Genomic DNA, 27,773 nt, shown 5'->3' on the forward strand with positions numbered 1-27,773 from the left:
GTTGGAAAAGTGCCTGCTTGGAGTGTTACACAAAGACATGCTTTCACTTCCTCTGATCCCTCCCTCTCTCCCCATTCTCCTGTGGACTTCTGATCCCTTCTATCTGTCTGGCACCTCATGGATGATTAATACTACTATAACTCTATCTCTGGGTGTGGACTGCTACCCGATGGGGCCATGAAAGAATTTGTTTCTCTTTGGGGATGGCTAACTCTCTTACAAGCTCTCTTACTCCCAGGGCCAGATCCTTTATAGATGGAGGGAAAGATTTACTTTCAGGGCCCAATGTGAGGGAAAAGGGGAGGATTTGAGTTCTGAGCTTGCACTTCCTGCTTTCTTGGTTACTGGTAATCCGACAAAAGGCGGCTCCTCATACACAGTGCAGCTTCCAGCTGCGGCGGCATCACAGCCTCCATGCCTGAGTCATTGCCTCTGACCAACTCTGGCCCTACTCTCCCGGTTCATATATCAAGGGGGCTTTTTGTGCACAGATGGGTATGAAATTTGTTAGGAGAGCAAGAATATTAATAACGGTCTCTTCTACCATTTTCATCCAAATTCATCCATGGAGAGCACCCCGATACACGTGTAAAGGGAAAGGGATAGACAAACTTGGAAATACTAAAAAGCACTTTTCTGATTGAAATAAATTTGCCTAAAAATTCACTTACTTTTAAAAAAGCAAACCCATTAATAATGTAACATCAATAATTTCTGAGTTTTATTTTGTTAGTAATTATGGAAAGCACAATTTTATATTCTGACTTCCAACTCTGGCACCAGCAAATCCATTCAAAATATCAACTCATCTGGTTCTGAATCTGGCTCTCTACCTCCTTTTATCAGCCTTCTAAATGTACTTTTCTTAACTTTGCATGTTCAAAATGAAGGTCATTACTTCCAAGTGACCTGAATTGCCCCTATCCAAGACAGGATGCTGAGCTCAATGGACCATTAGTCCGACCCACCAAGGCACTTCTTATGTACTCAATCCTGTATTCATATTTTGTACCATGAGAGTGCCAGCAAATGTTTCTGCACAGTTCCTCACCTCTCTTTATTTAGATCTATAATAGGGTGGCTTAGTAAGAAAGTTATCAAAAAGTTCATTTATTTTGTCTCAGTAATGAAATAAGTCAGACGGGCAGATTCGTTTTTATTATGCTTCTCTCGTGCTCTTTGCTAGGGACAGACTTATCTTCATGCAACAGTGTCTGCTGAAGAACAGGGTTGAGTCAAGGCATAGACCAAACAGGTATTTGCCTAGGGAAGCAGGGCCAGAGGGGCAGCGTGTCATGTCTTGAGGTAGTTCTGTCTGTTGGGTTCTAAGCTGCAGAAGCGTGACTGCTTGAATCACCATATCCATTCATAAAGAGCTAGAAGGGTGCACCTAAAGTTCAGCTTCCCCTATGACTGAATGATGCTAACAATACTTGCAGTGCCTGCACTTGTGTAATCCCTTGCAGCTCACTCCCTCCCTTCCACCCTTCCATATTGGCTTGTAGAGCAAGCAGTTAGGGCAATTGCAGCTGGTAGATAAAGAAGGAGGGAGAACAAAACTGGATGAAGTGGGGGCACAAGAAGGCCATGGTGGGAAAGGGAAAAAGAGGAGAGCCAAAAATACACAGAATAAGTGAAAGGCATGGAAAAGAGATTACATTTTCTTATTCTTAGAAATAAAGATCATCAAATAAGTTGTAGGTAATAACTTTCTTTTCAATTAACTTAATGACATTTGTGATTAGCTTTCAAGAGATATGTTCCCTTCAGCATATTTCTACGTATCCAAGTAGACAAACATGGCACCATAGTACTCTTTTTTGATTCTGAAAGAAATTATTGTGAAACTAGTAGCATAGTAACATAACAATGGCAGCAGATAAAGGCCAAATGGTCCATCCAGTCAACCCAGCAAGTGGCTTATGGCAGTAACTGCCTCATCGTGCAGGTTACTCCCCATGCAGAAATGTTTCACCTAAAGTTAACATAGGTTACCTATTTTCTTCATTACCAACCTCAAGCCTTCAGAGATCTGCAATGTTTATAGCATGCCCTTTTAAATTCACCCACTTTTCTCATCCTCACCACCTCTTTTGGGAGGGCATTCCAGACAGCCACCACCCTCTCCATGAAGAAATATTTCATGATGTTGGTTCTGAGTCATGCCCCCTGGCATTTTACATTGTGACCTCCTAGTTCTACAATTTCCTTTCCAATTGAAAATGTTTGATGATTGTGCATCTTTAATACCATTCTGAAAGTATCTGAAGGTCTTTATCATATCACCCCTGCTCCTCCTCTCCTCCGTGGTATACATATTTAGATCCTTCAGCCTCTCCTCACAGATCTTCCGAAACAGACTCCACACCATTTTAGTCACCTTCTCAGGATCCTTTCCATCCTGTCTCTATCCCCTTTGAGATATGGTCGCCAGAACTAAACACAGTATTCCAGGTGAGGCCTCACCAAGGATCTGTACAATGGAAAATATCACCTCCTTTTTTTCTGCTGATAATTCCTCTCTCTATATAGCCCAACATCCCTCTGGCTTTAGCTACCACCTTTGCTGCCTTCAGATCACCAGACACAATCACCCAAAGGAACCTCTCCTGGTCCTTGCACATTAGTCTTAATGCCCCATCACATACAGCTCTTTTGGATTACTGCCCCCCAGGTGCGTGACTGCATTTCTTGGCATTAAATCTCAGCTGTTAAATCTTCAACCACTCTTCTAGTTACTTAAATCATTTTTCATTCACTGTACTCCTTCAGGCATGTCCACTCTGTTGCAGATCTTAGTATCATCTGCAAACGAATAAACTTTTCCTTCTAACCCTTCCGCGATGTCTCTCACAAAGATATTGGGCAAAATCGGCCCCAAAACAGATCCATGAGGAACTCCACTTAACATCGTTCTCTCTTCAGAGCAGATTCTATTTACCATTACACATTGTCTCCTGTCAGTCAACCAGTTTGTAAACCACTATACCTTTAAATTATCAGTGAGCTCACTATAATCCTCAAGGATATATCACTACAATAATCACTGAGCCCCGTAACACACATGCACTAACAAATAAAAGCAGCCCCTGGCCCTCCACAGGTATCTATTTATTTAACTTTCCTTATATTCTGTGATTCCAAACTTTGTTCAACATGGATTACAGTCCCCATTCATAAAATTACAAACAGAACACAATTCATAAATAAAATATGTATGCGCTGTGATTCTTAACGTACCGTAACCCACAGGGATAATGTGATTTGCTCTTTGCCTTCTGAGGGTGAAGCACAATGTCGGTTCAAGTGGGATGGGAAAAAAGATGCTCCTTCTGCCCCTGGGGTGCAGTGATGGGACTGAGGATTCAAGGCTTAACATTGAAACAACACAGAACTTTGGTTTACTTGTAATCCAAAGGCTTTCAAGTGACACAGATGAATAACTATATTTAAGGTACTGGTGAATGTCACCATAGAGAGTTGAGCAGCTCAGAAATCAGCACAGAGCCCAGACCCAAAGTCTATCTCCCTGTGTGTGTCTGAGAAAAGGGCTCATGCTCTCAAGAACTACTGGATACTGTTCTGATCTTCACGTCAAAGGCCTTTATCCCCAGCTCTTATGTCCAGAATTGCAGCAATCCAGAAACAACTTACAGCAATACAGCAGAAATACTGCAATTCCTTGTGCAACTCATCCTAAGCTGTCTGTCTTTAGCTGCCCAACCTAAACAGGGGACAGCAGACTTTTCTGAGCTGAGTCAGAATCAGCTTATCTGCTGTTTACTCTGTCTCTGTCAGAGCAGTGCTAGAAGTGCCAGGAGCAGATAAGTGAATACCTCACTCCTGGTTGGGATTTCAGGGTCTGTGGGGGGAGGGAGAGAGTGGGGTGGGGTGGGGTGGGGTGGGGTCCGGTGCTGCGATAAAGAGGTATGGATCCCACCCCCCACAGACCTGGATGTGGTATGAGAGAACAGGGAAAGGGATGGGGGCCAACCTGTGGACCCCTCGTCTTGTTTCTAAATGTTGGAGGGGTGTGTGGCCTGGCAAGACCATTTATGTCATATTGGGAGAGGGAAGGGGAATCAGATCACAGGCCTACAAAGCCCTTTTTCTTTTTTTTTTCCTTAACAGTACCACATAATTGAATATGTTTGAAGACATCCGGTTAAGTGGAAAGTTATCCTGCCACACAAGGCTAGATAAGTATAAAAACTAACCAGTTACATTCAAACATAGCTGGTTAGATTCTTAGGTTATCCAGTTACAGGTAGCCGGATAACTTTAGGTGAGTATATTCAGTGGGATGTATATCCCTCTGAATATCCAGGACAAGTTATCCAGCTAACTTTAGCTGGATAAATTGTCCGCTCATCAGCTTATTTCTCCCATAGTAGAAATATAGATAACATAGAGCAAATGTCTATTTGTAGCTGTGTACTGTAGCAGTATATCTAAGGCTTTCGAGGTGATGTCAAGTAGAGTCCTATAGTCCCTCAGTGTCTTTGTGCTTCAGGTTTAGAATTAAACGCATGACAGTAAAGCCAAACCTTTATTTGTTTTCCCTGAAATGACTGTAATTATGTAGTTTATGGATCTCTACTAGGAGGGAATTTCAGAGGGCAGGTGCTGCTTCCGAGATGGATCTGTTTCTGGTGTTTGTTTTTTTGATTGTTTTAGAGAACAGAATTTACATCGCGGATCCAAGTGAGGATTTTAGTGGTCTAGGAGTCACGTATGCAGATAGTCTTTGCTCAGATATAAAAGCCCATCTTCTTTTAGAGGTTTAAACATCAATAATAACATTTTGAATTTCGTTCTATACAGTGCTGGTAACCAGTGTAGTTTTTGTAGGACAGATGTGATGGGATCGTGCTTTTTGCATCTTTCTATCAGTCGAGCAGTAGAGTTTTGAATTATCTGGAGTTTTGTGGAAGGCCTTATTGTTAGACCAGTGTACAGTGTGATGAAGTAGCCCATTTGTGTGATTACTGTGGCATGGACCACTATGAGAAGGTTTGTTTTCTCAATGAGTGGACGTAGTTTTTTGTAAATTTCTTGGTTGAAAACGGCAGCCCTTTACTGTTGCCTGGATTTGAGGGAGCATGCATGGTGAGTTCTGAATCTAGTATGATTCCAAGGCTTTTGACCTGTGTTTTTAAGGAGAGCTTATAGGTTCCAAATGGGATTTTCAGGTCTGGAACTTGTCTATGTTTGTTTTGTACTAAAAAAAAATCTCTGGGTTTTTGGGATTCAGATGGAATTTGTTGATTTTTTGTCTGTTCTTGGATGGCTGCAAGACATGTGCTAAATTTCTTTATACTGTTAGCAAATCTGGGCCCATTGGTAGTACAAGCCAGATATCATTCGCATAGCTAGAGTCTTTTATTTCAAAGGTATGGATCAGTTGTGCCAGTGACTTGAAGTATATGTTAAATAGTACTGGTGATAGTATGGAGCCTTGGGGTACTCCACAGTCTAATATCCAGAATGCTGTGTATTGTCTGTCTGAAAGAAAGGTATTGAAACTAGAGATGTGAATCGGAACTGGAATCTGATCGGTTCCGGTTCCGATCCAAATCTTAAAATTTTTATCGCCCAGCCCGATTTGAGTTCTGATTATCGGCTGCGCCCGATCCGATAATCAAAACACCCTCCCGAACCCCCAAAAAAGGTTTTAAAATTACCTGGTGGTCGAGCGGGAGCGCGGGGAGTGATCTCCCGCTCTCCAGCCATCGGCTGCGTTAATAAAAATGGCGCCGATGGCCCTTTTGCCCTTACCCTGTGACAGGGCAAAGGTGGCGCTACCTTTGCCCTGTCACAGGGTAAGGGCATAGGGCCATCGGCGCCATATTTATTAACGCAGCCGATGGCCCGAGAGCGGGAGGTCGCGCCCGAGAGCGGGAGATCGCGCCCCCGCTGGACCACTAGGTAATTTTAAAAGGTTTGGGGGGTGTCAAGGGGGTCATTTTAAAGGGTCGGGTGGGTTGTTTTTTTTATCGGGCCATCGGCGCCATTGATATTAGTGGCAGCCAAAATGGCGCCGATGGCCCGAGAGCGGGAGATCGCGCCGGGACCCCCCCACTGGACCACCAGGTAATTTAAAACATTTTGGGGGGTTCGGGAGGGTGGGGGATTTGTTTTAAAGGGTCGGAGTGGGTTTAGGGGTTGTTTTGGTGTGCCAGTTTTCCTGCCCTCCCCCCTCCCCCGATTTACGATTTTTCACGATAAATCGGGGGAATTTCTATTGTATCGCGACTCTGACGATTTTTGACAATTTAAAAAATATCTGACGATTTTTTTTTAAATCATCAAAAAACGATTCACATCCCTAATTGAAACAGGTATTGACCTTATTGCTCAGACTGGCTTCCTCTAGTAAAGATAGTCAAATGTTATGATCTCTACAATGTAATATTCTGCAGACAAATCTAGTAGCACCAACACTGCTACCTGGTTTTATCGTGGTATCTCATGAGATCATCCAGCAGGGTGACAAGGACTAGTTCTGTTCTGTGGCTTTTTTCTGAATCCATGTTGATATGGATCCAGCCAGTTTTTTCTCTGCTAGGCAGTTGTTCAGTTCATCTCTTATTGACTGTTCTATTAATTTCCCTAGGAAAGGGATATTTAACACTGGGCGGTAATTTTCTGGTTTATCTGGATCCAAGTTGGACTTTTTTTTTAATAACTGGTGGCACCACAGCTTTTTTTTTTTCTAGGTCCACGGAAAGCACACCCTCAGTGAGGGAGGAATTTATAACGTTGGTTGCCCAATCTGCGAGGACTTCACTTGCTAGCTTTATTAACTTGGATGCACAAAGATCAAGGGTGCAGGTTGCTGGATATAAGGCAGCTAGCGTCTTTCTTTCTTTCTTTTTTTTTTTTAATAATCTGTTTTGTAGTGGTACAATATTGTCATAAATCTTTTGCTAGATTTTCATTCCATGCCTTTCCTTGGTCAGCTACAGACAATGGCTTCATATCTATTGGTGGAAATTATAGACCTGTCTTTTCCTCCGGTGCATTTGCGTTTCAAGTTGAAAAGCCCTTGCCCATCTAATGTCCGTTATCATTTTAACCTCCACTTCCTATTATGGGAGATTGTTCCAGGCATCCATCAATTGTCTTTGTGAAAAAAAAAAAAATTTCTTGATGTTACTCCTGAACCTGCTCCTTTTTCTCCCTGTTAGATCAACCATACTATAATCTCTCACTCTCCTTTCACATCTACACGCATGCACTGTCCATGCTCCTTTCTCTCACCAGCTATGTCCTCTCACTCCACGTTTTCAAGATCCTTACTGATACAGAAGGCTGATGGAGAGAAATGAGCACTCACTCAGTCACACCGTCACCCACGGACAATGGAGAAGGGGACGGCTAGTACACCAAAAGAACACAAGATACAGCAAAAGCCGTGCAGATGTCTGGTTTATCTTTTACTGGAACTCTCGGCTTTCTTTTAACCTCTTTTCCTGCGGCCACAGTTGCCCCTCCTACTTCTTTTTTCATAACCAGCTCCATGTGTCTGGTTAACTTTTATAAACATTTGAAGAAAGGAGAAAGAGCCATGAGGAAAAGAGAACTGAACATACTTATTTTTCCAGTGGTCATAGGGGCTAGCACTCAGGTGTCGGTGTGCATGCCGATTGAACATTATGGACCACACATTTTAGTTGGTGTGCTAAACATTAGCGGATTGCCTGTTAAGTGCCATTTTAGCATGCATGCTAACATTTCTTTCTGCTTGTATACTAAACATTTATTTTTTTAGAACATAGGTCACAAAATATGGTCCAAACATCTCTTAAAATTTCAGCACAAATGTTTAATATTAAATGTTTCCACTCCATTCCACAATGCAGAAAAAATAAAAAGGTTGTCAAACTATTCAGGCTTACTTGACACAAGGAGCCCCAAATTCATTATTGCAGCAATTTTAAGAGATGTGTGGAGCACATTTTGACTCTGTGGTCTGGTCTATGTAAGTCTGAAAGTGCATCAGAGGTTTAGTTATCATGTGGTTAACACATTGCTCCCTTTATCTAACTTTTCGCAACTAAAATTTATTTGCCTGGCAAGGATCTTTTTGCCTTGGTTGAGATTTGGGCACTTTGAATAGTATGAACCTGTAACTAAATGTGAGCCTATCTGAGTGAATTGAGATTATCACAATCCCATCCTCCAGAAAAAAAGAACAGATTGAAATTGGATGGAAGCAAACTCCTATTTATCTGAAAAAAATCAAGACAACAATGTGAACAGTCGAAATAAATTGGAACCAGGTTGTAGGAGGTCCACCCATCCTGATTTGAATTGAGACAAGTTCATGTGTGATATCCCATTATCCAGTATTGGAAATGTAATAGTTTACCTGGTTATTTTGAGATAATATCCTGGATAACTCTACGGATTCTTTATTGTTGCTATTTGTATCCATACTGTTCAGTCTCTGCCTTGAAGCTTCACCATTAAATTTATAGCTGTTTCACTTACCGCTGCCTGAGGAAAGATGGAGGAGAGAGCTCCTGTAGCAAGCAGCAGGATGTGACAGTGTTTTTGCATATTGCTGGCAGCTAATAAATCTCAGCTCTGGAGCCCTGTGTCTGTTTCCCTTATCAATTTACACTGGGACATGAAGGCTTAGCGTCTTATCCACAGGAGGCATGGGCTAACTTCCTTCTCCAGTTGCACATGCAATGTGGACCAGGTCATATTTAACGGTTAATGTCACTGTAATTAAAAATGCAATAATACCCAGCCCCAGACCACTTAGTAGATAAGGAAGGAAATTATTTAGGTCAAGGTGGATGTAGCTTATCCAGCAGTCTGGAGCCTGGGCTGGGGGAGCCCTTTGTCAAGAGGGTCTTGTTATTAATCTACAATTTAATCAATAGAACCAAATACAAATATTTCAGCAAATGTATCTTGAAAACATATAACTAAAACATTGTATCTGCTAATGAATTATCAGGTTAAATAAACAACAAAACAATCCCTGTACCATGTATTATCGTCTCTTGTACATTGTATTGCTATTTTTTAGCATGATTCCCTGTATTATAACTCCTCACATTAATATATAGTTAGTTTTCTTGTAGCTGTCTTTGAGACATCTTTATATAGTCCCTGTTTAATACATACTTATCCCTTGTATCTATGTTTCATTTTTTGCTATTGTTCTATGTAAGGGCCATGCCCAACAGTTCTTAGTTGTATGTAAACCAATACGATGTGCAAACGGCTATCGGTACAGAAGAAACTCTAAATAAATAAATAAATAAATAAATAAATAAATAAACAATACAGTAAGCAAAAAATGATTAATACCCTCCCTGAACTGATCATGCTGTAGCAGGAAGTGCAGTCTGGAGTTGAGCTGGTGAGCCTGTTGATTTGCTGTACCATCTTGAAAACAGGTTTGACTAAGTAATTGGACAAAACCTTTAAAAAACAGTTTATTCCACCTCAGGAAGGCAACTTCTTTAGATGAATTGAATGCTGTTTCTATATTTTTTCTGCTGTTTTATTTTGCATCCTGACTGCTGTAAAATTGAATTTATGTGTACACATTTTGGACATGTGGCAACAGACATATATACGTACTACATTAGAACAACTTTAAAACTTGTAAACAGTAGTGCTAATTAACACTGTGAAAAGGAAAGACTTTGGTGATGAACATTTTTCAGATATACTCTTTGAATCTTGCAGCACAGTCTGTTACTTGGTGCATTCCTTCTAGCCCTAGTTGGCTGCCATACCCCAAAATAAACAAGTTCTATTATTTCCAAAATTTCTTTTTATGAAGTAATGTTGTTTTTACAATGTTTAATTATTATGTATTTATTGTATCTTTTCTCTTTTATATCTACTTTTATTGATTTTTGAATACTGTGTAAACCTTTGTGATGGATTTTATCTTAATGATGGTATATAAAACCGGGAAAATAAATAAATAAATAAATAAATAAATAAATAAATGAGGATGACAGAACCTGAACCAAATTTCCATTGGTGTTGCACTCCAGTAGAGCAGAATCAAGCCCAGCTCGACCCATTAACAAAACAATAAACTGATCCTCCAATCTACAGGCAATGTCAGAAGAAAGAAAGGTGATGGTATATAAACCGGGAAAATAAATAAATAAATAAATAAATAAAAGATGCACCCTGCTGGTTCAAAGGAAAGGCTTGGCCCAGTATTCTATGGTTCTGGGTACTGGTTTCTAGGTGCCATTCTCCCACTGGCTCTGTGTCTGTGACTATCATGCGGCCTATTTTTGGATTGATCCAGAAGGAGTTACTCCTTTGTCTGGACTGTAAGGATTTGCTAAATTGTCTGATATGCAGTGAGAGTCTGCCAGCATTAAAGCACTACTTGCTAGAGATGTGAATTGGAAATGGAATCGGCTCCGATTCCGGGTTCGGGGACAATCGGGGAATCTTTTTCATGGGGTCCGATCGTTTGTTTTTTTTTATCGGCTGCGCCTGAGCCGATAAACAAAAAACCCACCCGACCCTTTAAAACACATGCTTTAGCTTTCCCCACACTCCCGACCCCCCCAAAACTTTGGAAAAGTACCTGGTGGTCCATGGGGGTCCCGGGAGCGATCTCCCGCTCTCAAGCCGTCAACTGCCACTAATCAAAATGGCGCCAATGGCCCTTTGCCCTTACCATGTGACAGGGTATCCGTGCCATTGGCCGGCCCCTGTCACATGGTTGGAGTAATGGATGGCCGGCGCCATCTTTAAAAATGGTGCGGGCCATCCAGTGCTTCTACCATGTGACAGGGGCTGGCCAATGGCACAGATACCCTGTCACATGGTAAGGGCAAAGGGCCATCGTGGCCATTTTAATTAGTGGCAGCTGATGGCCCGAGAGCGGGAGATCACTCCCGGGACCCCCACTGGACCACCAGGTACTTTTAAAACGTTTGGGGGGGGGGTCAGGAGGGTGGGGGAAGCTAAAGGATGTGTTTGAAAGGGTCGGGGTGAGTTTAGGGGTTGTTTTTGTGTGTGCCATTTTCCTGCCCTCCCCCAAAATGATAAAAGAATCCCACAAACAATTTCGTTGGGTTTTCCTATCAGTTTCGGGGAGCCCCCGATTTCTGACGAGTTTGAAAATATCGTACGATATTTTCAATCGTCAGAAAACGATTCACATCCCTACTACTTGCAACCTGCTCTTGGCTCTTGTTTTCCGTTTGTGTTAGCCATGAGCTACTCTTCAAACACACCCCCAGCTGGGGAACCTGGCAAAGGGAAGATACTGTGCTATTTTTTCAACCTATTGCAGTTTGAATCCCTGCTAAGTTTTCCCTTTAAAACTCTTTTCAAGTTCTCCATGCATCAGATGTTGAATTTTCCAGTCTTCCCAGTCCATGATTCTCCTCCTACGATTTGAACTCATTGGGAACACTAGGTAGAATAGCTAGAAAAAATTGGTTTGTAATGATGGGGGATAAGGAAATGATATAAAGTTACAGGCAATATGTTGACTGATAGGCTGTAACCCGCTGGAAAATGCTTGTTCCCAGAATTTTTTGAGTCACTCCCCTCCACCTCCGAAGCAGGAAAATTTGGTTGCTGAAGCACTAGTGTTGAGGCTGTTTGCTTGTTACTGTCAAATCAGAGTGTTACATCAGTGGTTTACAGTGGATTACAGCATATTGGTTAATGCATTGGAATTATTGGGTCAGTGTATTCCGTGCAGTCCAGATGGACATTATTTTTGTATTATAAGACTGTTTTTAAGTATTGGCTTCTCATGAGAATAAGTTTTAAAATGGACTGTTTTTGTAAGAACATTTTGCATTAAAATTTATGAGGTATGGGGGGGGGCAGAGATAAGAAGGTCACGTGAGAGGATACCTCGTCCTTCCTGGCTGAGTTTCTCTGGTTTCCTTATTCAGTTTTTTCCTCTGTCTGGACTACTGTGCCTCACAAGAGAAAGGGAAAGGTAAGGGTTTACCCTACCGAACCCTCCATCCCTTCAGACCAGTGATCCATCTTTCAATACGCGGTTCCCACCCCGGAATTGAGGGTGTCTACTCCCCCTGGTGAGGCTGCGAGAGGAGGGCAGCTGTCGCCGGGAGAAGTTTCTCTGATCCCTCCTGACCTGCATCAACTGCCGTTGACTTCTCTCTCTGAAGCTGTCGGCGTCGCTGGAACGCCGAGCGCATGTGAAGCTACGCCTATCCAGCCGGAGGGTGCTGCCGGCGGATTGTCGGAGTTTGAACGTTTGGAAGGAACCCCGGTTCGGAGGATCCCTAGAGAGAGGAGGTATAGTTGGAATTTCTCGTCTTGTTTCACCGTTGGAGTGGGTGCAAGCTTCTCCACATCTCCAGCTTTGATATCAGCGAACTCCAAATACCCTTGCCCCAAGATAGAGATTATAAAATCAGCGAACCCTCTGGGATCTCATTGCAGGAATGGTGTCGATGTTCAATGATCACTCTCAATGCCTAGATCAAGTATCAGGAAAATTGGACCTAGTCGCTCAGGATCACCAGCAATTTCTTCAAGAGCATGCTTTATCTTTACAGTCTATTGGAGAGGATGTGAAAAATCTACATTCTTCTAAGCTTGCAATAATGCGTGACTGCACTAACATATCGAGAAGGCTTAAAACACTTGAAAATTCCTTAAAGCATCTGAACTTCAGGTTACTTAACTTTCCTAAAGTTCTTGGAAAAATACCTCTGATTACTTTTAAAAAATACTTGTCTGAAGTGTTAAAAATTTCCTCTGATTCTATTTCTTTGACAAGGAAGATAATGTTTCTTCCTCATAGGCAAAGAGTGTCACAATCTGATATACAATTGGAAAGGAGTAATATTACCAATCTGTCTGAATATTTAGAAAGTTCTGATGTTGAATTGGTTGATAGATCAGTTTTACTGGTCTCTTTCTTTACTGAACAAGATGTAAGTTTGATTATGAAAAATTATTTTAGGAATTTGAAAATACCATTTATGGGGTACAAGGTTCGAATATATCCTGATCTAGCTAGGCCCACGCAATTATGTAGGAAAGCGTTTCTGAATATGCGCTCAGAAGTTGATAACTTAGGAGCTGGTTTCACTCTTCGTTATCCATGTAAGTGTATAGTTAAGTATCAAAGCAATTCCTATATATTTTTTGTTTCTGAACAACTTCGTGAATTTTTGAATGTCAGATCACCAATACCTGCTAATAATGTAGGCAAGTCGTAAATGTATAATCCGAGAAGCCACGTGTGATTACCGATACTTTGGAAAATATTTCCTCATCTCCTCTGGTTTACCGTCACCGTACCCCCACCCCCCTATTTCCTTATGATGGATGAGAGATTGATGATGGGAAACTATTGTATAATAATGTTGATATGATTTGTAATGTTATTTTTGTTCTCTCAATTTCCACTACAAAGTTTTTGCTTTGTTAAATTTGAGAAATTCTTTAATAAAGAAAAAAAATGTCTGAGGTATTTATACACCAAGGGGTAGATTTTAAGAGATGTGCGTGCGTACATGTGCACATGGCTCCCGGCATGCGCACATATGCACCTGATTCTATTATCAGCGCTCACCTGTGCGAACGGGTGGCGTCTCACGTGCGCAAGGAGGGGATTTTTAAAAATACGTGTGGCGACACAAGTAGTCCTTTCCTAGTTCCCAGGCCTTTCCAATTAAGGAGCAGACTGGGAGGGATCTTTCCTATTCCCCTACCTAGCCTTCCACCCCCTTTCCCCCTCCTCCCCAACCCCCAAATCCACCCCAACTCCTCAAAATTATTTTGTGTCAGAACTTACGTGCTCCTTCGAGAGCAGCAAGGTCTGCGTGCCAGCCGACTGCCGGCGCACACATCCCCGGGACAGGGCCTAATGGCCGCTGTCCCAGTCGGACCCCGCCCCACCCAGACCCTGCTCCCCCCAGCTCGCCCCTTTCACCAAGCCTGGCATTTCTGCACGTATTGGGAGATAAGTGCGTGACCAGGCCATTTTTAAAATGCGCTCGGCGTGCACACAGCCTGGCCATGTACGTATCACCCGGTTTTTATGCACGCCTAGCTTTGAAATTTTTGGCTTTAATGGATGATTACAATTATGGTGCATAATTGCTGTATTCAACCTATAGCATTATTTGAAGAACTTTTATACAAGATCTTCAAAAAAAATGTGTTTCAAGATAAACTATGTTGGTAGCCCACGTCTTCTAAATAGACATCTTTTGATTTTGTGGATCCCTTGTGCACTTTTTGGTTTACTGGATAATGCCATAAGAAATGCTGAGCAAGATTTTGAAAAGGATTTATTAAATAGATGTTATTAACGCTGGGGTAGATTTTATAATTTAGCGTGAAAGCATACTTTTGTTCGCGCACCAAGCACGAACAAGAGTACGCGGGATTTCAATAGATACGCATGTAGCCGCGCGTACCCATTAAAATCGGGGATCGAGCTGCACAGCCTGCCTCCGTTCCCTCCGGCCTCGGAGGGAGCTTTCTTTCGACCTCCCCTCACCTTCCCCTCCCTTCCCCTACCTAACACCCCCCCTCCCCCACATACACCTTTATCGCAGGATTTACGCCTGCTGGAGGCAGACGTAAATCTGCACAAGCCAGCAGGCTGCTGGCGCTCCATTACCCGACCCGGGGGCTGTTCCAGAGGGCGCGGCCACGCCCCCAGAACGCCCCCGGGCCAAAACCACGCCCACGGCGCCACCCCCGAAACGTCGCGTCTCCCGCACCACGCCCCCGAAACGCCACGTCATGACCGCCATGCCCCTGGGATGCCCCCCAGAACGCCTCTCCATGCAAGCCCCGGGACTTATGCGCGACCCGGGGCTTGCGCGCACTGCCGAGCCTATGCAAAATAGGCTCAGTGCGCGCAGGGGGGGTTTGGGGTAGGTTTTCGGGGGGTACGCGCGTATCCTACGCGCGTACCCCTTTGAAAATCTACCCCAATATGTTAGCTAGTGAATATGTTATCCTGTTTTTCAATAAAATAGAAAAAAATAATGTGGTGTATACTTAAATAGGATACAAAGGCTGGAAGTACATCATAATTCTTATTACACACAACTACAAACTTGGGAGATCCTGGTTTGATTCCCTTATACATCATTCCTTGTTTTACCTTGAGAAAACACTTCATCTGTCTGTGCTCAAATTAAGATTTTAAGTGGCTTTGGGACGGGGCATGCAATCATGTGACATATTTCATGATGCTGTGTGTATAAAGAAAGTAAATATAATTATTGTTATAAAATCTTATCACATAGAATACGGTAGATAGTCTCCGACCCAACCTGGAAGGTCAACAAAGCGTATGTTTGTTGTAAATATTGGATAGGTTTCTCAGAAATACAGATTACTATATTATACATATTATCTATCTGATAGTAAAATAGCAGGAATAGCATTTCAAAACACATTGCATAAAGGGCAGCATACCTGAGACACAGCGAAAAAAACCCAATTTTTTACCAGGTAGAAGTTGTTAAACATTTGTAGCAGTAAGCATGACGTCAAGCATGAAGCCCTTCTCAGAGCGTCAGCCTTATTGATTTTAACCATTTTCTTAATAAATTCAATTCCCAGAGTCTCTATGATCTTGATTAGTTTGTAAACTCCACTGAGCAGGGACTCCACTGTGCAGACTACATACATTGAGTAGCACTGTAGAAATGAAAGCCAGTAGTAGTAGTTAATAGGGCTGAACATTTGCTTGAGGAAGGCAGTGTACAAGTGCAACAAAGTGTGACATCATATAAATGATGGTGTGCAATCACAGCTTTTTAAAACTGATATTTCTGTAATGTGGTGACGTTTAGTGTTCTCCAGGGAATTACAGAAATCATTATCACAGGTAAGTGAGCACATTTGTGCCCCACACCTAACACTACCATACTAGCCAGATTGCTTAAACAGCAGCATGCCTGTTTCTGCAAAAGAGAGAGCTTCCATTTATTTATTATTGCAAATTTAATTTGTTTCATTGTTTACAATTTCTTGATGCTAGTTCATCACTATTTCATCTGCCAATAAATATTACAATTTTGAATTAAATTATTAAATCATTTTTATTCCATTTGATCTCTATTCTTGGGTTCTGCCTTCCTTACTTACTTACTGGGTGAGTTCTGGACCCATGTTCTGTTGAGAGACCCAGAAGGAAGAATTCATTTTTCTAATTACTCATCTTGGAATTAATATTTAATGACTTCTCTGATACCAGCAGAAACCCCCTTTGCCACAATAGCAGAAAGGTCACTACCACCAGAGGAACAGACAGGATTAGAGTGTCAAGTTCTATAGGAAGGGGAGAGAAATGAAGTGAGTGAGGAGGAGGTAGAGGAAGAGATGAGTTGAGTTGATAATTCAAGACTAATTTTGTGAACCTTGTCATGAAAATAGTTAGTCATCATCTGGGCAGAGTGAAGATAGAGAGATGGCAAACAGACAGCGAGGGTTGGAGGTAAGAGAATTTGTCAGATGGACATAAAATCTTGCTAGGCAAGTGCAATAGTAGACTGGAAGAAGATCAGAAGGAATTTGAAATGGATAAAGTGACAGGATTTGAATTGTATGTGTTGTGGGAAAGCTGGAGGAGGTCCCATCTCTGGGATTTCATATACCCTTGGGCTCTGACTGTTCTTATTTGTGATATTTGTGGGTGGATCCTTGGGCCGGTGGCATATGACCATGCTCACGGGGAAGATCCCGAGAGGGGCCACCAGTCAGGCTCAGAGTAATAAAGACAGCAAAAAGACAAGCGGAAGAAAGGATTGCCAAAGAGATTAAGAGAGGTGACAAAACATTTTTCAGATACATCAGTGAAAGGAGAAAAGTTCAAAGTGGTATAGTGAAATTGAAAGGTGAAAAGGATCAACGTGTGGAGAGAGATGAAGAAATGGCAGAAATATTAAACAAATACTTCAGTTCTGTGTTCACTAAAGACCCTGGAGAAGGACCGTTGCTAGTTAACAAACTAGAGGGGAATGGAGTAGATGTAACTCCATTTACAGTAGAGAATGTATGGAAAGAGCTGAGGAAACTGAAAGTGGACAAAGCCATGGGGCCTGATGAGGTTCATCCCAGGATACTGAGGGAGCTCAGAGATGTGCTGGCGGGTCCGCTGTGTGACCTGTTAAATAGATCCCTAGAAACGGGAGTGGTGCCGAGTGACTGGAGAAGAGCGGTGGTGATCCCGCTTCACAAGAGTGGAAACAGAGAAGAGGCTGGTAATTACAGACCGGTTAGCCTCACCTCGGTGGTGGGAAAAGTAATGGAGTTGCTGTTAAAAGAAGGAATAGTGAGCTTTCTACAGTCAGAAGAACTGCTGGACCAGAGGCAGCATGGATTCACCAGGGGAAGATCCTGTCAGACAAATCTGATAGAGTTTTTTGACTGGGTAACCAAGGAATTGGATCAAGGAAGAGTGCTCGATGTCATCTACTTGGATTTCAGCAAAGCTTTTGATACGGTTCTGCACAGGAGACTGGTGAATAAAACAAGAAGCTTAGGAGTGAGTGCCAAGGTGGTGACCTGGATTGCAAACTGGTTGACGGACAGAAGTCAATGTGTGATGGTAAATGGAACTTACTCTGAAGAGAGAGCGGTGTTGAGCGGAGTGCTGCAAGGGTCGGTGTTGGGACCGGTCCTGTTCAATATCTTTATGAGCGACATTGCGGATGGGATAGAAGGTAAGGTTTGTCTTTTTGCGGATGACACTAAGATCTGCAACAGAGTGGACATCCCTGAAGGAGTGGAGAGAATGAGACGGGATTTAAGGAAACTGGAAGAGTGGTCAAAGATATGGCAGCTGAGATTCAATGCCAAGAAGTGCAGAGTCATGAATATGGGGTGTGGAAATCCGGAAGAACTGTATTCGATGGGGGGAGAAGGGCTGATGTGTACGGGGCAGGAGAGAGACCTTGGGGTGATAGTGTCTAATAGGATGTGAATCGTTTTTTGACGATTTAAAATATCGTCCGATATATTTTAAATCGTCAAAAATCGTTAGAGGTGATATACAATAGGAATTCCCCCGATTTATCGTCAAAAATCATAAATCGGGGGAAGGGGGAGGGGAAGGGGGAGGGCGGGAAAACCGGCACACTAAAACAACCCTAAAACCCACCCCGACCCTTTAAAATAAATCCCCCACCCTCCTGAACCCCCCCAAAATGTCTTAAATTACCTGGGGTCCAGTGGCAGGGTCCCGGTGTGATCTTCCACTCTCGGGCCACGGGTGCGTTGATAGAAATGGCGCCGGCGCTACCTTTGCCCTGTCATATGACAGGGCAAAGGTAGCGCCGGCGCCATTTTGGTTCCTGTCCCCCGACGTCACGAGCGCAGGAGATCGCTCCCGGACCCCCGCTGGACCCCCAGGGACTTTTGGCCATCTTGGGGGGGCCTCCTGACCCCCACAAGACTTGCCAAAAGTCCAGCGGGGTCCGGAAGCAACCTCCTGCACTCAAATCGTATTTGCCGTATTGCAAAATGGCGCCGGCGCCATTTTACAATACGGCAATATGGCCATACGGCCGGCGCTATTTTGTATTGCGATCTCCTGCGCTTGTGACATCGGGGGACAGGAACCAAAATGGCGCTGGCGCTACCTTTGCCCTGTCATATGCCCATTTCTATCAACGCACCGTGACCCGAGAGTGGAAGATCACACCGGGACCCGCCACTGGACCCCAGGTAATTTAAGACATTTTGGGGGGTTTCGGGAGGGTGGGGGATTTATTTTAAAGGGTCGGGGTGGGTTTTAGGGTTGTTTTAGTGTGCCGGTTTTCCCGCCCTCCCCCGATTTACACGATTTAAAAAAAATAAAACCGCGACGATCCGATTCCCTCCCCCCCCCCAGCCAAAATCGATCGTTAAGACGATCGATCACACGATTCACATCTCTAATAAGTACAGTTAATAGCTTCTGGATATTTACAAGGGCCTGACCTCTAATGCTGTGCCTGTCCATCCAGGCCTTACATCCCTACAAGGGCCTGACGTCTAATGCTGTGCCTGTCCATCCAGGCCTGACATCCCTACAAGGGCTTGACCTCAAACACTGTGCCTGTCTCTCCAGGCCTTATGTCCCTACAAGAGCCTGACCTCTAACGCTGTGCCTGTCTGTCCACTGTCCAGGTCTTACGTCCCTACAAAGGCTTGACCTTAAATGCTGTGCCTGTCCATCCAGGCCTTACATCCCTACAAGGGTCTGACCTCTAACACTGTGCCTGTCTGACCAGGCCTTATGTCCCATCAAGGGTCTGATCTCTAACACTGTGCCTATCTATCCACTATCCAGGCCTTACGTCCCTACAAGGTCTTGACCTCAAACGCTGTGCCTGTCCGTCCAGGCCTTACATCCCTACAAGGGCCTGACCTCAAATGCTGTGCCTGTCCGTCCACTGTCCAGGGATTATGTCCCTTCAAGGGCTTGACCTCAAATGCTGTGCCTGTCCATCTAGGCCTTATATCCCTACAATGGCCTGATCTCTAATGCTGTGTCTGTCTGTCTAGGCCTTACATCCCTACAAGGGCTTGACCTCGAATCTATGCCTATCCGTCCAGGCCTTACGTCCATACAAGGGCTTGACCTCAAACGCTGTGCATGTCTGCCCAGCATGGAGCTTGGATATTTCATATACTCAATAGTTTTCATGACATTCATAATATGGGCAATTTTCCCTAGATGTTTCTTAAGTTCCAACATTAATGTTTCTAGTACTATAGAAAACTGGTGGTATTTGTACTCTAGTTCATCCTCTGTGTTTCCATAGTTTACAGAGGCACTGTTGGGTACAAAGTCAACATATGTTGATATTGTAGATTTGGACTTGAGTAGCAGTTTTCTTATTTCTGAGAGCTCTTCAAGTTCCTTTGTCATCAGCTGAAGTGCATAAGTACAGTTAATATCTTCTGGGTATTCACTAGATGCCAATGGAACCACCACACTCTAGGGGCCAACCCATTCTAGGAAGCCCTTTTCTGTGCAAAGGAAAGGGAACTCTCCCCGGGTGTAGCCAGCCTATCTCTTAACACCCGCTGACCCATGTTGAACCAGAACCACTGTACACATGGAAACCTCCTCCACGTTGAGTCACCACGCTTGAAGGCTCATGCTCCACTCTAGGGGCCAACAACCCATTCTAGGGAGCCCTTTCCTGCGCAAAGGAAAGGGAACTCTCCCTGGGTGTAGCCAGCCTATCTCTTAACACCCGCTGACCCATGTTGAACTGCTGTTTACATGGTAAGCTCCTCCGCCTAGGCCTTCAAAATTCTCGTTTGTATATCTGCTACATTCACCAGATTTTAAAAGACCAGCGAGAGCTCACTAGATGCCAACGGAAACACCCCACTCTAGGGGCGAACCCATTTTAGGGAGCCCTTTCCTGTGCAAAGGAAAGGGAACTTTCCCCTAGGCCAGCCTGTCTTGCCCCTATTAAAACCACAGGGACTAGACTACCTCAGCTCTGCCAGCCTGTCTTGCCCCTATCAACTTTCTGCCACTCTGCCTTGCTGCCATACACCAGATGATTCACTCTACTCCTTGTGGTGTTCTTGCCACTATCATGGTTCCTCAGTGTGTTGGTGCTAGTCTTTCTGCTATTTGTCCCTTTATCAGCACCTTGTGGTTTTTTCTGACACTCTTTCTCCTTGCTATGTTCCCCCTTCATTGTGCTGTAGGATGTTGATGCCACTTGTCTTGCCACTTTGCCTGTCGTGCTGCCTTCGAGGGTTCATGCAACTGTTATCGGTGCTCTCTTTTGAAGCTGTGATGTGTTTTTCACACTTTTGCTGCTGCTTTGCACCTATGTTAAAGCACTCTTTATTTATTTATTTATTTATTTAGGGTTTTTATATACCGACATTCTCGATATAAATATCAAATCAGGTCGGTTTCCATAGAACAAAACTGTCGCGGGTAAGGCGTTACATTAAACAGAGTTTTGAACAAAAAACTTTTTTTTTTACATTAAACATAAAACATTACATTAAAACATAACATAAAACGTTACATTAAACAGAGTTTTGAACAAAAAAACACTCTTGCCACTCCTGGTATCCCTTTGCCCCTTTACAGTACTTTAGGCTATTCATGCCACTTTGGTGCCACTTTGCCACAGTCTAAGTACCTTTGAGCTCTTTTCTCATTCTGATGATTGCTCCCCAGAAGTTTCATCAGAATTGATAAGAAAACTCCAATTCTGCAGCCAAAAATAGGCTGCAAATACTTCCCCCATTGACTTTAATGGGAAAACGGAAAATTAATAAAACTAATCAACGCATTGGTTTTTCCCCCCTATGAAACTAATGCAACAAATTTGGGTCCCAGCGAAACGAAAACCGAATTATTTCCTTCTGCACATCCCTAATGTACACTGTTTTAAGTGCTTAAAACATTTACAAAAAAATAAATAAATAACGGCCTTCCATGGTAATGAATGAGTAATCCGGTGATTGTATAACAAAATGAAACCACTTGTAACAATGTCTTGCTGATACCCCATTTGTAAGCAATATCTGTCAGCAGAGAGGGTCTTCTTGATCTTGAACTTAGATTCCCACTTTGTCTTGGTTGAAATATACAATATACTTCTCCACCATGGGGTGTCAGCATTCATAGCAAGCATTAAAAAGCTATAATGTTTAATGATTATTTTATTTTTATTTATTACTTTTATATACCAACAATCTGTAGACAATCTTAATGGTGTACAGTGGCTAAAATGCAATTTAAGATATAATAAATAAACAATCAAATAAAATAATACATTGCAGTAAAACATAGTAAAAAGATAAAATAGACTAAAAGACAAATTAAAAAGCAAATAATGGATTATTGGGACCCGTACTTTTCAATATATTTATAAATGATCTGGAAAGAAATATGATGAGTGAGGTAATCAAATTTGCAGATGATACAAAATTGTTCAGAGTAATTAAATCACAAGCAGATTGTGATAAATTGCAGGAAGACCTTCTGAAACTGGAAAATTGGGCATCCAAATGGCAGATGAAATTTAATGTGAATAAGTGCAAGGTGAGACATATAGGGAAAAATGACCCATGCCATAGTTACACAATGTTAGGTTCTATATTAGGAGCTACCACACAAGAAAGAGATCTAGGTGTCATAGTGGATAACATATTGAAATCATCGGTTCAGTGTGGTGTGGCAGTCAAAAAAGCAAACAGAATGTTGGGAATTATTAGAAAGAGAATGGTGAATAAAACTGAAAATGTCATAATGTCCTGTATCGCTCCATAGTGAGACCACACCTTGAATACTGTGTACAATTCTGGTGTCCGCGTCTAAAAAAGATATAATTGTGATGGAGAAGGTACAGAGAAGGGCAACCAAAATGATAAAGGGAATGGAATAGCTCCCCTATGAGGAAAGACTAAAGAGGTTAGGACTTTTCAGCTTGAAGAGACAGCTGAGGGGGGATATGATAGAGGTGTTTAAAATCATGAGAGGTCTAGAACAGGTTAATGTGAATCAGTTATTTACTCTTTCGGATAATAGAAAGACTAGGGGGCACTCCATGAAGTTAGCATGTGGCACATTTAAAAACTAATCAGAGAAAGTTCTTGTTCACTCAACGCACAATTAAACTCTGGAATTTGTTGCCAGAGGATGTGGTTAGTGCAGTTAGTGTAGCTGTGTTTAAAAAAGGATTGGATAAGTTCTTGGAGGAGAAGCCCATTACCTGCTATTAATTAAGTTGACTTAGAAAATAGCCACTGCTATTACTAGCAACAGTAACATGGAATAGATTTAGTTTTTGGGTACTTGCCAGGTTCTTATGGCCTGGATTGGCCACTGTTGGAAACAGGATGCTGGGCTTGATGGACCCTTGATCTGACCCAGTATGGCATGTTCTTATGTTCTTAAAATGATAAATAACATCTGAGCCTGAAATTAATCTTAATAGAAAATTGTGTTTGACTGCTACATATTGCTTAAGCGTAACTTTCAACCATCATAGACTTTTTTAAATAGCCAAGTTTTAAGTTGGTTTTTTTTAATATTCCATGGTCTTTTTGAAGCCTGAGACTATGCAATAAAACCCAAGTTAAAATGGTTTACCTCAGTAACATTTTTGGATACATAATAAATTGAATGTTAACATGCAATGCAAAAATATTTACAGAGGGTATAGTAAGCTAACCCTCAATATCATGACTGAGATACCAATGCTAACACAAAAAAGTTTAGCATTCACATTAGCTGCAACCCAAAAGCTCTCATGCTAATTGGCCTTTTGTTTTTTTATATTTAAATTTTATTAACCATAACATAATAAACATCGAATCCCTTACATCGTGGGGTACAGATAGACAACATGAAAATGGTACAGACACATGGTACTAATGCATAGAACCGTAACGAGTTAGCAACTACCCCTTTACTTTGGGACAGTAAACATGAGGGATTCCCCCTCTCCCCAAACTGAGCAAACAGAAACTGGCCTATTCCCAAACCTACTCCCTGGCCCCACTCTGCCTGGCATAGCAGAAAATGTCCCCTCCCCCCTCAAGAGTCAGTCCCCCAGAGGCTCCCTTCCAACCCATCCCACCCCACTGGGGGGAGCCACAATCTTCAACGGCAAGAAGGACATCAGAGCCCATTTGCCTGCTCCGAAGTTGCTAATGAATGACACCTCTAGGGAAGATTTACCAGTGGATTGGTGGGGGGGGAGGGGGGGGAATAATTGGCCCAGGGGGATGTAGTTATGTTCTTGTGCTGGTAAAGACACATTGGATTCCTTACTGACCAATGTGCTCCTTTTACTTATGACATGTTTGTGGAATGTAGGAAGATGATATGACCTATTTGGGAAAGCACCCCATAAGAGGTTGCTACAATGGATCATTCCCACTGTGAGTTCAGAGACCCTAACAGTGTTGTGGAAATTAGTAGAGTGGAGTTAGTTATCAGAAGGAGAGGGAGAAGTTTTTCTTCTCTCCCCTGCAGGACAGCTGCAGGAGGGAACACAGACAGTGTTGAGTTTGCGGTGGGCCCTGAAAGTGGCTACAAGCTCAGATACGGGCCGATTCAGTAAAGTTCACGGGAGAGCGGGCGAACGAAGCAGGCTTAACTTGCGCGTGCCGGGCCGTCCGCTGGCACGCGATTCCCAGACCCAGGAGCCATTTCGGAGGCCTCGGCCATGCCCCCGAAACGCCCCTGGGCTGGAACCACGCCCGCGGCCGTGCCCCCAAATGACGCGCCGCTGCGACACGCCCCCCCCCCCAGGAAAGTCCCGGGACTTACGCGCATCCCGGGGCTTGCACATGCCGCCGAGCCTACTCAACATAGGCTCGCTGCGCGCAGGGGGTACTTCGGCCAGGTTTTTGGGAGATATGCGTGTACCTTACGCTCGTACCCCTTTGAAAATCCGGCCCTAAGGATAGAATTTCAAATCAGCACACGGCTGTCCATATGCGCGCAGTTCCCAGCGCATACACATGGACGTGCTGATTGTATAACATGCACTCGCCAGTGCACATATTATAAAATCGGATGACTGCGTGCACATGCATGTCGGATTTTAAAATCCTCATGTGTATTTGCAGGCAGCGCAAGCAGGGGGCACAAATTTTCATAAAATATGCACAGCGATGCAATTGGGCTTTCCCCAGTTCCCTCCCAGTCCGCGCAAATTAAGGAGCAGACCGGGAGGGAACTTCCCTACCTACATTTCCTCCCTCTTCCCCTCTTCTCCCTACCTCCTAACATAACCTACCTTTCCTAAATTTTTATTTTATTACTTACTGCTCCTCCAGAGGCCGGCGCACACTTCCCTGGAACAGCAGCTGATAGCTGCTGTCCCGGCTGGCCTCAGTCCTGCCCCACCCCTCCCCTTTTTCAGGGCTCGACACTGGTGCACGTATTGCGACTTACGTGCATGCCCGAGCCCTTTTGAAATTGCGCAGCATGCGTAGGGCCCGGCCACGTGCATAAGTCCCGATTTTTAAGCGAGCAGCCCTTCCTGAGATGGCAGTATGTTCACTGCCCTTCAGTCAAGAATGGCTGTTCAAGAATAACTGTCAGATAAGTATTAACCCAAAATATGAACAGCAGGTTCAAGAATGTAGTGCTTTGTACTCAATGTCCTTTTGCAGCGTAAGATACTGCCAGGCAGTAGCAGAAAGGTAAGTATCTTTTACTTTCAGACTGAAGCTGTGTCTTGTTATTCATGTTTTCCTTTAATAAACCTTTTCTACTCAGAGTTGTCTTATAGCTGTCTCTTTCTCTGTGTAAACTCTTTGAGCCTGTGTCTTTCCTGAGAGTTGGTCTAGCTAGACTGTAGGCTGTGGTACAAGTATACTTAGCTCAAAGTTTGTAACTTGGTTTCTTTGTAGCTGATTCCTGTATCTTCATCCTGTGTTTTGGTTCTCTCCAGGGCCTGCAATTGATGTGGCTGCTGGATTGATGATTTGTAAATCTTCTTTCTCCTTTCTTCTATGCTTTAATTAAATAAATTAGGGAAGGGCTCACTACACTCTCCATGACAATCTTCCGAAGGTGTACTTAAAAGCAGTGTTAACTCAGTGTGGTCCTGAAGACTTGTTGGTACTGTAGTGTTAGCTAAAGGGAAAAATAAAATGATAAAGCAATTTTTCCCTATTCTCTGTATATGTAGAGAATAAAAAGATGGTTAGGGTCTTTTACAGCAGTTGCATAGACTGTAGCATTCACATTGGGGTAGATTTTCAGACCGCGCGAATAGGCGTACTTTTGCTGGCGCATCAGGCGCAAGCAAAAGTACGCGGGATTTTAGTAGATACGCGCGTAGCCGCGCGTATCCGCTAAAATCCTGGATTGGCGCGCGCAAGGCTATCGATTCTGTATAGCCGGCGCGCCCTCCCCTCACCTTCCCCTCCCTTCCTCTACCTAACCCACCCGCCCAGCCCTGTCTAAACCCCCTCCTTACCTTTGTCGGGGGATTTACGCCTCCCTCTGGGAGGCGTAAATCCCCGCGCGCCAGCGGGTCGCTAGCGCGCCGGGACGCGACCTGGGGGCGGGTCTGGAGGGCGCGGCCATGCCCCGGGATGCGACCTGGGGGCGGGTCCGGAGGGCGCGGCCACGCCCCCGGACCGCCCCGGGCCGTAACCACGCCCCCAAAACACCACACAGCTCGGGCCCGCCCCCGACACACCCCCGTCACGCCCCCCTCGGAAAACCCCGGGACTTACGCGAGTCCCGGGGTCTGCGCGCGCCGGTAGGCCTATTGAACATAGGCGCACTGGCGCGCAGGGCCCTGCTCGCCTAAATCCGCCCCAGATTTAGGCGGATTTAAGCGAGCAGGGCTCTGAAAATCCGCCCCATTGTGTCTGCAGCAGTTTCCTTCCCTTGCACAATAACTGGGAAACAAATGTTGCCTTATTGGTTCTCCAGTTAACTTGGATTTCCTTTGCTAAGAATTATCAAACTACTGTTGTCCTAGATAAATTTAACTGTCTGTGAGATTGCAGATTGCTGCAGCCTTTACCACTGTTTGGCTGTGGTAAAATTCAATTTCACACAGTCTCAGAGAAAAATTCTTAAATTATTCTGGAGTAACAATAATCAGGAGTTCTTTCTGTAAAAGATTCCCACAGATAAACTTGGATCTCTCAATAGAACAGGTGGTTTCAAATAAATGTTCACTTTCAAATTATTCATTAAAGATTATATATACAGTCCTGTCCTAATAAGCTGAATTTGAATAATCATGCATCTTCAGCTTGGCAATTACCATTAGCTAACTCTTGATTTTTATCCTCTCTACTTAGCATAAGCAATAAACCAAATATAGTTATTGTTTTGTAGTATCTTCTTCTTTTTGGCACCAGAGCAGGTCCAGTGGAATGGCAAGAGCAATGCTTTTGCCTCTGTTCTGTTCCAGCTGTTTTTCTTTTTTGCTTTCTTTCTCTTTGAAGTTGTTTCTTTCTCTATTACTTGCTTTTTTAACTGTGGCTTTCTTTATCCAGCCTGCTTTACCTGCTGCCTTGCTTCTCAGATGCTACCTTCTTTCTGGCAAAAGCACATGAAACCAGACTCTTTTTTCTGACATGGGGTACTCATCCTCTGCTAATAATTACAGACAAATTAGTACCCAGGGGTTCTCTGGGGTAACATTTACCATTACAAAAAGCTTTCCCTTTTCCCCTGTTTACAATAGCCAGCAGGAATGATAATTTTTGGCACAGTCTAGCTCATTGAAATAACTTTCAGTAACCTTAATTAAACTGAAGCACTGGAGGAACTAGGGTATCCTTCCACTGGTCTCTTCACTGAATTTTCTCATGTGGAGAACACCTTGTAGAATTTCTAATTACTTGGCAAGCTGCCAAGCCTGAGTCTCAGCAAGGAACTCACAGTGAAATCCTGAAATGGATTCTTGCTTAGACTTGAATTCCAGCACAGGGGCTTTCCCTTGTCACATAAACACAGTAAACTAGCCTTGCACAAGTGATGGAAACTAGTGCAAACATTTATTTTTAAACTTTTTCCTGGGGCTCATGGACTTGCTTACTGGGATTAAATTTTCTCTCTTGTACCTTTTCTCATACAACCGAGCAGCAGAGACTAACCCAGCATCCCTTGCTGCTGTCCCTGCTGTGTCCTGTGCTCCAATATGCCTGCCAATCCCAGGGAGGGGGGGCTGTGGTTGCTTGTCACTGCTGCAGGAGCTTGGTAAGTATACTCTGCTGCTTGTCCTTTCCCTCCTCCCTGCCTTTATTTTACTCTGTCTTAGTTTTATTTACTTTGATTTCTTTTATTTTAC

Source organism: Rhinatrema bivittatum, chromosome 1, assembly GCF_901001135.1.
Source record: "Rhinatrema bivittatum chromosome 1, aRhiBiv1.1, whole genome shotgun sequence".
NCBI classification, from domain to species: Eukaryota; Metazoa; Chordata; class Amphibia; order Gymnophiona; family Rhinatrematidae; genus Rhinatrema; species Rhinatrema bivittatum.